Raw genomic sequence first — 12,260 nt, 5'->3', positions numbered from 1 at the left:
AAACATTACCACTTTAGCCAACATCATACCATGTTCCATAAGCATCATAAGAATACAGGTAAAAAGCATATGAAAAATTACAATTTCCACAACAATTCCCTCTTATCATTCATTGATAATGAGTCACTACTTCTACATTTCACATCACACTCTTAAGGGTTAATCACTAGTCATTCATATTCAACTTAAAGTATCATATACAGCAAATTTAAGTTCTTACGTCACATTTATGCTCTTCATTTCTGATCTTCATACACACAACAAATTCAGATACATCACCCAATCAAAGAAATCCTTCATTTTACAGACTTATAGCATGCAAATTTAGGTTCTATAACATCTTATCACAACAGATCCATTTTGTAGCCCATGATGTGTCATTGTCCATCCTCAGTGGTGATTTGGAATTCCTTGAGCTGGTTTACCTGTACACAAACCTTAGAAAGGATAGAAAACATTTCTTTGCAATAGTTCAACATGTCATGTTCACACAATTCTGTTGATGCCACTCGTTGTTTAGCCCCTTCTATTCCCAAAAATGGGTTCTTCCAACCTAATTTAAAATTTTCAGGCATACATTCACTAGTTACCATCCCCCTTTTTGATGTATTGTTCATCAATTTATCATAGTGGTTTCTCTAAACAACATTTGCCATCAACACTAAACTAAACACCATCTTTAATTCTTCAACCAGATTTTCTCCAGCTTTCTCTGTCTCTGAACATGCTCTGTAAAGAGTTTGAAAAATCATGGTTATTTTCAGATAACAGATTACACACAATCTCTTGTGTCTGCTCCAACACTTCCTAAAGAAACAAACTTTTTTTTATTAGTTTGGACACAAACAAAAATTCAAACCACAGCACCTCAAAGATCGTCTTCTACCTTGAAACAATAACAGACACCTGTGTAGATAGTCACAATTCTTTCCACCTTGACTTCTCCCTTGTATTCTGTCATAAAAGCCCCTAACTTCTCACTGTAACTCACATTGTCACTCTTCAACCCAGTTTGTAGTCTCAACACACTCTCTGACAAACAGGACCACTTCATTCTTATGTTTAGCCCAAAATTTAGCAGGTACCTCAGCCAATGCTGGGTGTACTTCTGAAGCGCAATTGTTTACTGTGCAATGATTTTCTTTACTCTGTTTTTCAATTGGTACTACAATTCTTTCAGTCAGTCTACCCCCTCCAGTGAGGGTCAAAACTCATCTGCTTATACCAATTAGTTAGAGGACAGTAGCCCTGAAACTAACACTTCACATTCCATGGTCACAACTTATCCTTCGCTATTCCAGTCTGTTGTTTTATCTCTATTACGCCCCGTGTCTAGGGGAAGTCAAAAACTCCAAGTGGGCATAATAGGAAAATAGGGTTGTGGTAATGGAATCCCAGCTTCAAATCACTCCGGTCGATAATCAAACAAATGCACAAAGCTAATTGAAGAATATGATTAAATTTATTAAAGATAAACATAACAAGTGAAAGGGAGCATCTGTTGGGGGTGTCCAAAAGCCAAAATAGCAAACAAAACAACTCTAGAAAGAAAAAAAAGGAGAAAGGGGTTAAATAACCTAAATGAATAAAAAAATAAAATACATTTACCTTCCCTAACTCCCTAACGAAAAGACAAAGTACAAACCAAGATATCCAAATAAATAGGCAGGACACCCCTACGCTCCACGTTCTTAAAGGGTAGCTTTAGAGACAATAGAATATGGTTGTTCAAAAGGCACACTTTCACTAAAAGTTTGATCATCGGCCAGAGGAGGGATCCAGGAGCTCCCAACCCAAACGCAGCCGAACCAGAAATGAGCTCCCTGTTGAACGCCAGCAGCGTCCTTATAAAGACCACGCCTCTTCCAAACCGCCAATAGAGAGAGGAGATCATCATTGAACAACCTATTACAGAGCACAGACAGAACAAAAGGGAAAAGAAAAACACCAGATACAAGATCGCAGGTCGTAACAATCTCTGAAGAAAGAGCCATCTACAAACAACACGTCCTCACAGTTATCAAATGGTTTGTCTAGCAGGTCAAGTCATGGTGTACAGACTTGATCAAGGATAGTCAAACAACAATGATGTTCCTTCTCATCATCCTTTGTTCTGTGAAGGTTACGGCACTCTCTGGATATTTTTGTTAATTGCCAGTGTGTCACTGTTTCGCTGCCGTCAAGTCTACATTTTTACATTTAGCATTGTGATCACACATAGCTGACAGTGTTTAAATTCAGACCCCAAGTTAAATTTAGACAAGGGGTTTTAACTCATGGACAGCAATCTTCAATTTCACAATTCCAATTTTCCATAAGTACTTAAACATACTGGTCCAGAGAGTAATTCAAATCAACATCATAATTGACAAAAGTAGTCAAAATTACCATTAGCGGACAGAGCTGGATAACCAATCCACCTAAAGCTCATCCCATGTTCTGTATCGTCTTTTCATCAGGCTACGTTTACATGTGGGCGGCTATTTTCATAAACGGACATTTCAACCTCACCGGTTTCAAAAATAACATTGTGCACACATGTCAGTTTTCAGAAAAGTTTTCATTTACACGTACCCGTGTATGTATGACGTCAAGAGTGTAACGAGCAGTTCAAGCCCACGTAAGCCAATCAGAATCCCGAAAAAAATCCCGAATTCCTCTTGAAGTGATTCGAAGTTGTTGCAAAATTGCTGATTTCCGAGCACTCATTCGTCTCTGCTCCTCAACATAATGGAGCAGCTGTATTTGCAAATGCAAACACACGAGAAGAGTTTGCACCAACATAAATGCGACTGCTACTCTAAACACTTCCATGATCACATGTAAACATAGGTCGCACTTTTGACATAGGTGCGAGCTCTGGCGCATACTGTGACGTTGGCTGCCTAAATACCCGTTTGTCTCAGTTTACATGCAAACGTACAAACGAAGATTTTCAAAATCTCCACTCTGGCCGGAGTTTTTAAAAAGACTCTTTTTTAGAGGCGAATTCTCCGTTTGCGTGTAAACTAAGGGAAATTTCTCAGTTTTTCAAAATAACCATGTACGTGTAAATGGGGCCTCAGATTCAATCAAAATATCTGCTTCTCAAAATGTCTCGTTTCACTTAACCCATCTGTAATGATAAAACACTCATTCACACTAGTTAATGACATATACTCTCTCTATGGGGACAAAATATTTCCCCAAACTAACACATACAAAACATAAAGTCCAGTCACTCCCACACTCACTCATACTAAACACACGACTATAAACTGCTGACTTTCAAAATTACTTTTGGTGTTAACCCTCTGGCGTCTGAGGCTGATTTGGGGCCTGGAGAAGTTTTGACATGCCCTGACATTTGTGCTTTTTTCATTTGTTCATAAACACATTAATGACACAAGTGTCATTAAACTGTATTCAGCACAAACTAGGCTACAATAATATGTAAGGAACATGTATGTACATGTTTTTGTTTTTGAAGGAATAATGTTTATGCATGGTTATTGAAAAAACAAAACACTTAAGTCACTGAAATAAGGCCAAAAAAAGTATATTAAATCTGTGTTCATAAGACTTCTGGGTATTGGAGGTTGTAGACTAGAGTTTTTGCTTCAGAATTATGTAAAAATTATGATGCCTACTCCTTCATATAAAACAATATTTTGATTTAGTTTTTGTAAGTCACTTTTTGTCAAGAAACACAGTATGTGTGGAGGCGTGAATGATCATGAATAATGGGCCATTTACACCTGAGAAGACAAAAGAATAAAAAAAATAATGACCTGAAATGACTTGCATATTAATGAGGCCTTTCAGTCAGGTAGGCTGTGAAAAAACCCTCTGTAATAATGTCTCAGCTCATCATAAACAGCAATACTGTGAAATATTATTACAATTTATATTCTTTAAAATATAATGTATTTCTGTGATGCAAAGTGTCTGAACAATTATGCACATTTGGAGAAATATTGATGGATTCTTATATGTTTATGTCAAATTTCTATACAGAGGAGTAATATTTATTCTATATTTATTCTATGTATCATCACTAGGAGTGCTGGATACAATTCATACTTGCAGCCGGAGGGCACTCTGTACACCTTTAGGCCACAAATCCATATAAAGAAGAAGAAGAACCAGGAACCAACTGCATATCTTCTAAAGTTCACTAACCATGGCTATAGCATCCAGATAAACACTTTTCAAGACAATAAATACACGATTGAGACGATGTATACATGTATTGCCTCTGAATTTGCGTCTGAATAGCGCTGGCTCCGTGGGCGTGGCCGCATTTTGAGTCTCTTTCACACTGGTAAGAAAAAAAATGCGGTGGTATCGCCGGCGATACCCTCAGACCTCAAGAGTGTTAAATCTAAAAACATATCTTTAAACTTCCCATTTTCTCAGGGTCTTGTCCCCTGGCATAGTTGCTTGTCACAATGAAAAACAAGCCATCTTAGGAATGTGGTATCTGGTGAGTGGTATCGAGGAGCATTTTTGGGTCAGACTGCTGTTCTTCTCACAGGTTATTCCCACTTTTGATGCTGCTGGCCTCACAGACATCCTGCTCAAGTCTTATACCCATCTCACATAAACACCTCCCTCCAGGGTAGATGCCCAGTGGCGGTGGCAACCCCCTGCCTTAGGTTGTCCTCTGTCTGGCCAAAGAGGATCTTACCCGTCATTGAGAAATCACCTCGTGCACACTGGTAACCGCTCTTTCCCATCATTCAATCTTTGACAGTTTTCTTCAACAGAATCAGGTGTTTTCTGGAGCTTAGGGAAGTTGATTTCAAGAGCCACCAGAGCCATTGGACTGCCTAATAGTGTTAAAACATGGAGACAGGTTAATAACAGCAGTATTTAATCACTGAAATCATTAGACTGTGCATTCTCTCAGCAGCAACATATCAGTGCTGAGATTGCTCTCAGTGAATTTAATTCTCACAACTGTCCATTCAGTGTAGTGTTCTGCCACATCTGTAACCAGAGCCATCAGCCCTGCACATGGTGGTGACAAAGATCAGACAAAAAAGTTACTGGTCATAGAAGAAATTCATCAAAATAGTCACTTCTGTCCTTCAAGGTCTATATTACTAATTTAAAGACATTTTTATAGTCATTGAGTTTTCCTTTGACAAATTTAACAACTTCTCTTTATGGCAATCATTACTTTCAACATCTCTGTGTCATGATTTTCAGCTGAGACGCTGTGCTTCACTATAAATAGCTTGGTATCACTTATGTGTCAGGCTCCACCATGCACCAATCACAACGCACCCAATCACCGGAGTACTGATCACCGCCACCTGCACTTCATTATCACTCTCATCAACACCACCATAAAGAGCTCTCACACCCAGCACTCACTGTCCGGTCTCGTTTTGCTATACTTACATGTATGCTTACCTCAAGGACTCCCCGCTCTCTACCTGTCTCCTGTGCATCCCGATCTCCCAGTGTGTTCCTCATCTCAGTGTGAGTGCTCCCATGTCTCCTACGTTCTCCAGCTCCAGCGATCTCAAAGACTCCTCAACCTGCAATCACAAAAGGACTGTAACTATCACCATTCATCTCTATCATCATCGTATCACTCCTAGACTGCCATCTCTGCTCACTGCTCTGCTTACCTGTTTTACATCTGTGTCCAACCCCTCTGTATCATAACAGAAGACTGGACCAAAACCGCTGAACCAGTATGAGCCAACAGGATCCCTTCCAAGCACTTGTGGATGCGCTACACCGCACTCTCACCGTCAATCCACCACCGCCATCCACAAACACCTCTCCTTCACCGGCACCAGCAGTCACCACTGTCAACACGGTCCCATCTCCTTCTCCACCTGTTTACGCCAGTCCCATGGCCAAACCAGCGCCCTACTCAGGATCGGCGGAGGACTGCAGCGGTTTCCTACTGCAGTGTGAATTGGTCCTGGAGATGCAGCCGCACCTGTACCCGAACGACACAGCCAAAATAGCGTTCCTCATTTCCCAACTAAGCGGCAAAGCGTTAAAATGGGCTGACTCCATCTGGTCACAACATGGTGCTATTAGTCGTATTCAGCCTTTATTTCCAACTTCCGGTAGGTTTTCGGGAAACCCATCACTGACTCGTCTGCTGGTGAGAAACTCTATAATCTTAAACAAGGTTCAATGTCTATTTATGACTATGCTTTGCAATTTAGAACACTGGCTGCCATAAGTGGATGGAATGAACAAGCTTTGATCTCTATCTACCGCCAAGGATTTGAGCCTCGGGTGCGGCTGCATCTCGCTGCATACAAGGATTCCATCGGCCTAGAGAAATTCATCCAGCTTTCCATTCACCGCGCCACTCGTGTGCAAGCATGTCTTCAAGAACACCTGGGCCAGTCATTTCCACCTCACTCCTCTGCCGGTCTGAACCTGTCAGCTCCCCAGAACCAGCCCACGAACCCATGGAAGTGGAGAATACTTGTCTCACCCCTGCTGATTGACAACGTCGGCTGACCCTGAACCTCTGCCTTCACTGTGGCACGCCGGGGCATGCCATCTCCGCATGCCCCACACGACCACCTCGTCCCATGGTGAGTGCCATTCTTCCTTCAACTCAGAAAATGAAACCACTCACCACTGTTGTAAATCTTACTTCTGCTGATACTTCACTTACAGTGGTGGTGCTCCTTGACACAGTGTCAGCCGTCAACTTCATCTCCGGTGCCCTCTGCCAGCAACTCAGCCTCAAGACATCTCCGTCTCTGTCGTGTGGTAGGACCCATCCAACTGCAAGTTGGGCTTCTTCACATCGAAGACATACATCTGCTGGTTCTGGAGGATTCCACCGCTGACGTGGTTCTAGGGTGCCCCTGGTTGGAGCAGCATAATCCCACCATTTCCTGGAGAACTGGCGAAATCTTGAAGTGGGGCGAATCCTGTTTCTCACATTGTCTCTCTGAACTTCCCATTCTACAAGCTCCTTCTAAAGAACTTCCAATCTGTGCAACATCCATCGAGAGTCCAGTGTAGAAACGCTCCATCGACATCCCTAAGTGTTACGCCCCCTTCAGTGATGTCTTCTGCCCTCAGAGAGCCTCTAAGCTGCCTCCACACCGGCCATGGGACTGTGCCATCGATCTACTTCCGGGTAAACCAGTGCCAAAGGGTAAGATATACCCTCTATCCATCCCGGAGGAAAAGGCCATGAAGGAGTACATCAAGGAGGCCCTCGATCAAGGTTACATCCGCCCATCAACGTCCCCTGCTGCTTCAAGCTTCTTCTTCGTGGCAAAGAAGGACAGAGGCTTGAGACCCTGCATCGATTATCGTTCCCTCAATAAGATAACTGTGAAGTTCCGTTATCCCCTTTCTCTCGTCCCGGCAGCCCTGGAACATCTCCGTGGTGCCACTGTGTTCACGAAGCTGGACCTCCGCAGCGCGTATAACCTCATCCGGATACTTGAGGGGGACGAGTGGAAGACCGCCTTCATCACGCCCACCGGCCACTACGAGTACCTCGTCATGCCATATGGCCTGGTCAACGCCCCCTCCGTATTCCAGGATTTCATCCATAAGGTGTATTGGTGTACATCGATGACATCCTCATATACTCCCGGAGCCTGGCCGAACATCGCCAACACGTTGCAGAGGTCCTCACCTGTCTTCGACAGTTCCATTTGTTCCTGAAAGCTGAGAAATGCTCTTTCCATCAGTCTTCTGTGCATTTCCTAGGATATGTCATCGACCACAGTGGCATCCGGATGGACGAGAGGAAGGTGGAGTCCATCACCAACTGGCCAGAACCTTCCACCATAAAAGAACTCCAAAGATTCCTGGGATTTGCTAACTTTTACCGCCGTTTCATCAAGAACTACAGCTCCATCACTCATCCTCTCACCAGCCTCCTACGCCATAAGCCCAAGTCTCTGTCCTGTACCCCAGCTGCCACCAATGCTTTCAACCTCCTCAAGGAAGCCTTCACCACCGTTCCCCTCCTCGTCCACCCCGCAAGCTCAACCCGGCGGAAGTCAACTACGACATCGGTGACAGAGAACTTCTTGCCGTTAAGCTAGCCTTGGAAGAGTGGAGGCATTGGTTGGAGGGAGCTAAACATCCTTTCCTGGTCCTTATTGATCATAAGAACCTTGAATATCTCCATGCTGCCAAAAGACTTAACCCGAGACAAGCCCGCTGGGCCATGTTCTTTTCCCGCTTTCACTTCACCATCTCCTATCGCCCAGGTTCAAAGAATGTGAACGCCAACGCCCTCTTCCGTCTCCATGCTCCAGAAGAAAGAGCTGAAGAACCTGAACCGGTCATTCCAAGTTCCCTCATTGTAAGTCCCATCACGTGGTCAGAAGAGACCATTCCCTCCTCCAATGCCTCGACGAACCCTCCACCGGGTTGCCCGCCAGGCTTGCTCTACATCACCCGGTCACGACGCACTCCAACCATTCACTCAGCCCACACGTCACTTGGCACTGGTCACCCGGGGGTCAATGTAACCCTCTCGTTGCTAAAAGAACGCTTCTGGTGGCCAAACATGGCGGCAGATGTCAGAAGGTACGTGGAGGGCTGCAGGGAGTGCGCCATCTCGAAGAGCTCACGTCATCTACCATCCGGCAAGCTCCTTCCTCTGCCCGTTCCAAATCGATCCTGGTCACACCTAAGAGCTGATTTCATCACCGACCTTCCAGCATCTGATGGGCATAACTGCATCCTGGTTATCATTGATCGATTCTCCAAGTCATGTCGTCTAATCCCTCTGAAAGGACTAACCACTGCCATGGAAACGGCTGAACTGTTATTCAACCATGTGTTCCGGTACTTCGGCATTCCTGAGGATATTGTGTCCGATAGAGGACCGCAGTTCATTTTTCGTGTATTGAAGGCTTTCCACTCACTCCTAGGTGTGGCCATAAGTTTAACATCTGGATACCACCCACAGTTGAACGGGCAGACGGAAAGGAAAATCCAGGAGATCTGCCGCTTCCTCCGTACCTTCTGTCATGACCACCAGAACTCTTGGAACCAGTACCTGGGTTGGGCCGAGTACGCACAGAACTCCCTACAGCAACCAACTACAGGACTCACTCCATTCCAGTGCGTGCTCGGATACCAATCCCCACTGTTCCCCTGGAACGGTGAACCATTGGACGTACCAGCGGTGGATTACTGGTTCCGAGAGAGCGAGAGGGTCTGGGACTCAGCACACCACCAGCTGCAACGAGCCCTGCGCAGATGCAGGTTGACAGACGACTTTCGCCGCTCCGACACTCCAGTTTACCAGCCCGGACAGAAGGTTTGGCTGTCAACACGGGACATCAGACTGCGTCTGCCCTGCAAAAAGCTGAGTCCCAGGTTCACTGGCCCATTCCCGATCGTCAAGCAGATCAACCCGGTCAACTACCAGCTCCAACTTCCACCAGGTTACCGCATTCACCCCACTTTCCACGTTTCACTGCTGAAGCCTCACCACCCTTCGGTTTCCACTTCCACAGGGCCTCTGCTTACCTGTCTCCTGTGCATCCCGATCTCCCAGTGTGTTCCCTCTATGTTCTCAAGCTCCAGCAATCTCAAAGACTCCTCAACCTGCAATCACAAAAGGACTGTAACTATCACCATTCATCTCTATCATCATCGTATCACTCCTACACTGCCATCTCTGCTCACTGGTTTCAATAAAGACTGCTTACCTGTTTTACATCTGTGTCCGACCCCTCTGTATCATAACATTATGACACAAGCTCAGATAGCAGCATTTAGCTGACTTTGAATGAGAGAGACTGAGGATTTCAGGACTGGTCCACTGCCTTTTATAACTTTTAACATCAAACTTTATCTACTGTCTTTTGACTTTGGCCCAGCTTAAGACTTTTCCAGAAATGACATTCATTTAAAAAAAACACAACTATGTTTATATTTGTCTTTTACTCAGACATCATGGAAATTAGAGATTACAAATTTCCAGTCAGGTTGAGTTTCTGTTACAACTGGCAGTCTCATTTTTGCCATTTAAACTTTTGACCATCAGAAACCAAACATTTAGACATTAAAGGTCCTAAATCATTTTAGTTATTTTACATTGTGATAGCGATGCGATCATTGTATAGCTTTCTCCTGCTATATTTCCCTTCATCATAGCCACTTATCTCACTATCAAATAGTTAGTCTGCAGATGCAAAACATATTACCAATATGGTTTCTACTGTTTTGCAGAACCACAGTATTATTTTACCCATATTTCAGCCACTAGGTTGCACTGACAACCTATAGCTGCTTTCTTCTTCAGCCATTCTTATATAAATTGTAGTTCTCTAGACATCTAATGTCATGCATCCATTTAATGGATGAATAAACAAAACTTTTTGTAAGTTACATTCAATGCTCCTTCCCTACATGCCAATTCTTTCCCTGATGTCTGCTTCGTCTAGCCTACAATCTATTGTCTGCTTGCATTTCACACACACACTGCTCTCACACAAACACAACATCCCCAGATCGCAGTTCTCTTCAACTCATTCCCTTATGACCTTAAGTCTTATGACCACTCAACATTCCCTCTTCTGGGAAATCACAATACTTAACTAACTTCTCTCTATCTAACATGCATCTTTGGCCATTCAATTTACTCATTTGATAAAACACTGGTACATCATATTTTCCAACACCCCCTATCACTTCACTTTTTGCAAGCTTGCTCAGGGATTTCCCCATTTTGACCCTCTCCAGTGTGGATTTAGTTCGGCGCACACCTATAATCTGTGGTCGTCTCCAGCAGATCTGATTGCCCCCAAAATCTATGAAACTACAGCATTTCACTGCTCAATCCCAGAATTTGTCACAAATTTATAACCTACAGCAGGGATGGACAACTCCGGTCCTGGAGGGCCAGTGTCCTGCAGAGTTTATCTCCATCCCTGATAAAAACTCACTTGCCTATAACTTTCTACTAATCCTAAAGACCATGATAAGCTGGTTCAGGTGTGTTTGATTAGGGTTGGAGCTAAACTCTGCTGGACACTGGCCCTGCAGGACCGGAGTTGTCCATCCCTGACCTACAGCATCCCACTGCAGTTGGGAATAATCTCAAAACTTTGTTCCAGTATGACCCAGCCTAGATTCATTCCGCAAATCTCCTTCTGTGGAAAACGCTCTTACTGCCAAACGTGGTCAGTCTTGATCACACTGCTTTTTCTTTTCACATCATGCAGCCTGGTTCAGTCTGCCTTCCACAGATTGTTCCAGCTCGCACTTTGAACTTTAAACTTTGAAATGTCTATTCAGTAATCAGTATTTCATGTAACAGACAAAACAATTTAGTAGTTGTGCTTCTAATTAAATATTTAGCAATTATCTCAAAAAGAAAATATAATTGAGATTCATTTAAAAAATCATAAAAAAAATAACTGATGTGGCAGAATTAATATTACAGTCATTTACTGTGTTAGTCCAGTGATCTTCTATCAAATGTAAGAAATGTTATTTTCATTATTGTTGATTGACGTGTCTGTCTGATAGAGGTTGAGGTCCGTCATTTATCAAGCCAGATCAGCCTCAAAAATAATACATTTGGGTCAATGACCTGACAATTTTTTTTGTGTTCATATGGTTTAGTTAAATTTAAAAGGGTTAAAAATTTCCAATTACATTTGCAAATTACTTGTATACTGTCTCTATTTGAGGACAAAGTCGAAAATGTCTTATTTTAATTCATTTTGAAAGAATATTTGGGGATGATTGCAAAAACATGAAATTCTCAATAAAGAAATTCTCAGAAAATAAAAGGAAATGAAACACCATTGTTCTGGATATTATAATTAATTTGGGGAATCATGCGAGTGTCACAGAGACGAACTCCGTGATTCCCTCCTCTGGCCATCGGAGGGAACCATCACCCGAATACTGACACACACTACATTTCCCAGAAACACATACCTTGGACTAATCTCTACAACAGCTGTTGCCTATTACATGGACTATAAAGGACTTTCCATCACGCTCCCTGATCGCGAAGTCTTGTTTCTGCCCCTGCGTACATTTCTGAGCATTATTACCTGTTTTGATTTCCTGTTACTGACCTTGCTGTTTACCGTTACTGATCCTGTGCTGCCTGTCTACCGACCCTTGCCTGTTACTACGTTTTGTGTTTGCTTTCTGCCTGTCCCGACCTGTTTGCCTGTTATCTCGACCACGATTCAGTCTGCCTCTGTTACATCTGTCTGGCCCTGTTATACCCTGCCTGTACGACTTCTCTTTATATATATAAAGCATGCAAATGGATCCCAATCAGA

At 43.3% G+C, this 12,260-nt stretch overlaps 1 pseudogene; it reads right to left on the bottom strand.

Annotated features, from left to right (window-relative positions):
* Nucleotides 1–12,260, bottom strand: part of LOC137006055 (zinc finger protein 721-like) — a 970,851-nt pseudogene that overhangs the window by 721,424 nt on the left and 237,167 nt on the right.

Source organism: Chanodichthys erythropterus, chromosome 3 (genome assembly GCF_024489055.1).
Source record: "Chanodichthys erythropterus isolate Z2021 chromosome 3, ASM2448905v1, whole genome shotgun sequence".
NCBI classification, from domain to species: Eukaryota; Metazoa; Chordata; class Actinopteri; order Cypriniformes; family Xenocyprididae; genus Chanodichthys; species Chanodichthys erythropterus.
Note: the sequence above shows the minus strand (reverse complement) of the source record. Positions and strands in the feature narration are given on the sequence as shown.